At 47.8% G+C, this 2,500-nt stretch overlaps 1 protein-coding gene across 2 annotated transcripts in view; it reads right to left on the reverse strand.

Annotated features, from left to right (window-relative positions):
* Positions 1 to 2,500, reverse strand: part of LOC143020351 (CD63 antigen-like) — a 479,742-nt gene that overhangs the window by 85,163 nt on the left and 392,079 nt on the right. Inside the window, exon 1 of one of the 2 annotated variants that reach the window (XM_076176710.1) lies at positions 1,471 to 1,594. The exons of the other annotated variant lie outside the window; for it this stretch is intronic. The gene's annotated coding sequence lies outside the window, so the exon portion shown is untranslated. Of the gene's footprint in view, positions 1 to 1,470; positions 1,595 to 2,500 lie in introns of those variants that run through there. 2 annotated transcript variants of the gene reach the window in all.

Consider the following 2,500-nt stretch of genomic DNA (forward strand, 5'->3'; position numbering starts at 1 on the left):
GTTAAAACATATCATCTACTCACAAATACATTCTACCCGAGAGCTAACGTGATGACACTCTTTACAGGGTCACCCATTTAGAAAAGGTTTTGTACGAAAGATGAGACAAAGTGCAGCTCGCGCACACAGTCGCAGTGCCCACTGCTAACGGGTATGTCCATAACGGTGAACATGGAAATTCCGTATAGCTATATGGGGTACCTTCATAATGACGGCGTGGACCACTGGGTACCCTTTTGATATACAAAGTTGTACCAAATATACTTAATAAGGTGATACCAAAGATACATCTCGCCGGAAACTGTTGGCAGGGGGGCTAGATTATTACCATAGCCTCTTGCACCAACCATGAAGTGCACAATGTAAAATTGGGCGCTTCTTTTAAATCATCGTCTCTTAATTAAAGATCCAATCGCATTGCCTTGTGTACTTTCGGGGAGTGTACCACCGACTGTGAATAAGCACTGTACAAGCAGATCTAAGTCTTGGCCATTAGACAACATTAAATACATTAATATCTATTCCTACAGCGAGAGGACCCTATCGGAAAAGTACAGGCTGAAGAGTTTGATGGAAGAACTGGAGAACATCTAGTGGGACATCGTGGGACTGAGTGAAGTCAAAAGGAAGACAAGCTGATAAAGCTTTAAGACGGTCACCTGTTCTACCATGGTGGTAGCAATGTTAGGATAATTAAACTTACAATCATCTTCGTTTATCCTTCCCCACCTAATACTTTCTCATTTGACTTGGTACTTTATAAGTGTGTGTGTGTGTGTGTGTGTGTGTGTGTGTGTGTGTGTGTGTGTGTGTGTGTGTGTGCAAGCATATAAATATATATATATATATATATATATATATATATATATATATATATATATATATATATATATACACACACATAAACGAAACTTTAAATGAACAATATATAATCATCCATTAGTTCCTTTACTACACTTGAAAAATAAAACAAAAATAAAAAATCCTGTTTATCCAGCTGGCACTTGTCTGAACAAAATATGCTAAGAACGCCACTGTGCGCAAGGGTTCGATTGTTATATATTGAACTTGAGACATTCAGGAATTTCGCTCTGTCTAAGGACATTCGATTTTAGTCTGTTTGAGAGGAACCTCTTGGTTAGAGACCCGTCTTCAAGCAGGTTATCATCCCCCCCCCCCCGGACCAGTCCTCTGTGGACACTCTCATCTTAGTCCCTTTTAGACTTGTAGCTCACAGAAATATGTATGTAAACAAATATATATATATACACTGAACATTTTTCCTCGGAGACCAGTAAACACTACACTCCACAGATGCTTTTACCACACCGCCGTTTCGGACAACAGGTTTCTTGTAGATTGGTTCGTAAACTGTGTTCTAATACCATTGTACTGTCACATTTCATATCAACCATTTTCTCCCTCCGTTGTCCGCATTGATCATCGACACACAAACACAACACTACGAACTTAGTACACGGCGGCACTCTATGGCACTCTGGACAGTGCCACGCGGGATCAAGAAGGCCACGGTGCCACGAGCAAAAGTTGACCAAGTACTGCAGAGACCCCCAGTGCCCCTGGCACTCTGCAGAGACCACCTCCCCCCCCACCACCACCCACCCTCCCTTCCTCTTCCTTGGGCACCTTTTGTCTCCTTGCCAATAACTGCTCCAGCTGCTACTGTTGCTTCAGCATGGTGCGACTTTTCGGTCGAACGGTCGGATTGTCGGTCGGTCCGTATGTCGCCGTGGACTCGGACCACATCTTAGTTTAGCGGCGTCCCACTGGAGTTGGCTGGTCTGGGCTGTCACAGTCCATGTTAAGCCCATTCTTCTCTCTCCGCCTAAAGTTACCTAGTTTGCCTGTGCGAAGTCATCGGACTTGTTGCCTGTCAAGAATAAAACCGGTTCTCTTGCCACTATTTCAGAAGTTTCTAGTCTTCATTCGTTGAAAGTTCAGTCTGTCAGTCTGCGCTTGAGCCCGTGCCAGTCTGTGCTTGAGCCCGTGCCAGTCTGTGCTTGAGCCCGTGCCAGTCTGTGCCTGACCCCGTGCCAGTCTGTGCCTGACCCCGTGCCAGTCTGTGCCTGACCCCGTGCCAGTCTGTGCCTGACCCCGTGCCAGTCTGTGCCTGACCCCGTGCCAGTCTGTGCCTGACCCCGTGCCAGTCTGTGCCTGACCCCGTGCCAGTCTGTGCCTGACCACGTGCCAGTCTGTGCCTGACCCCGTGCCAGTCGGCGCCTGAACCCGTGCCAGTCTGTGCCTGACCCCGTGCCAGTCTGTGCCTGACCCCGTGCCAGTCTGTGCCTGACCCCGTGCCAGTCTGTGCCTGACCCCGTACCAGTCTGTGCCTGACCCCGTGCCAGTCGGCGCTTGACCCCGTGCCAGTCTGTGCCTGACACTGTGCCATTCGAAGTCTGACCCAACCAACGCGTGTCAGCCACTATGACCGTGGTGCCCTAGTCGCCATATGGCCTCAGCTCGATTCCTGATTGTATTG

The sequence above is a fragment of the Oratosquilla oratoria genome, chromosome 39 (assembly GCF_046742065.1).
Source record: "Oratosquilla oratoria isolate Oo_2021 chromosome 39, ASM4674206v1, whole genome shotgun sequence".
NCBI classification, from domain to species: domain Eukaryota; kingdom Metazoa; phylum Arthropoda; class Malacostraca; order Stomatopoda; family Squillidae; genus Oratosquilla; species Oratosquilla oratoria.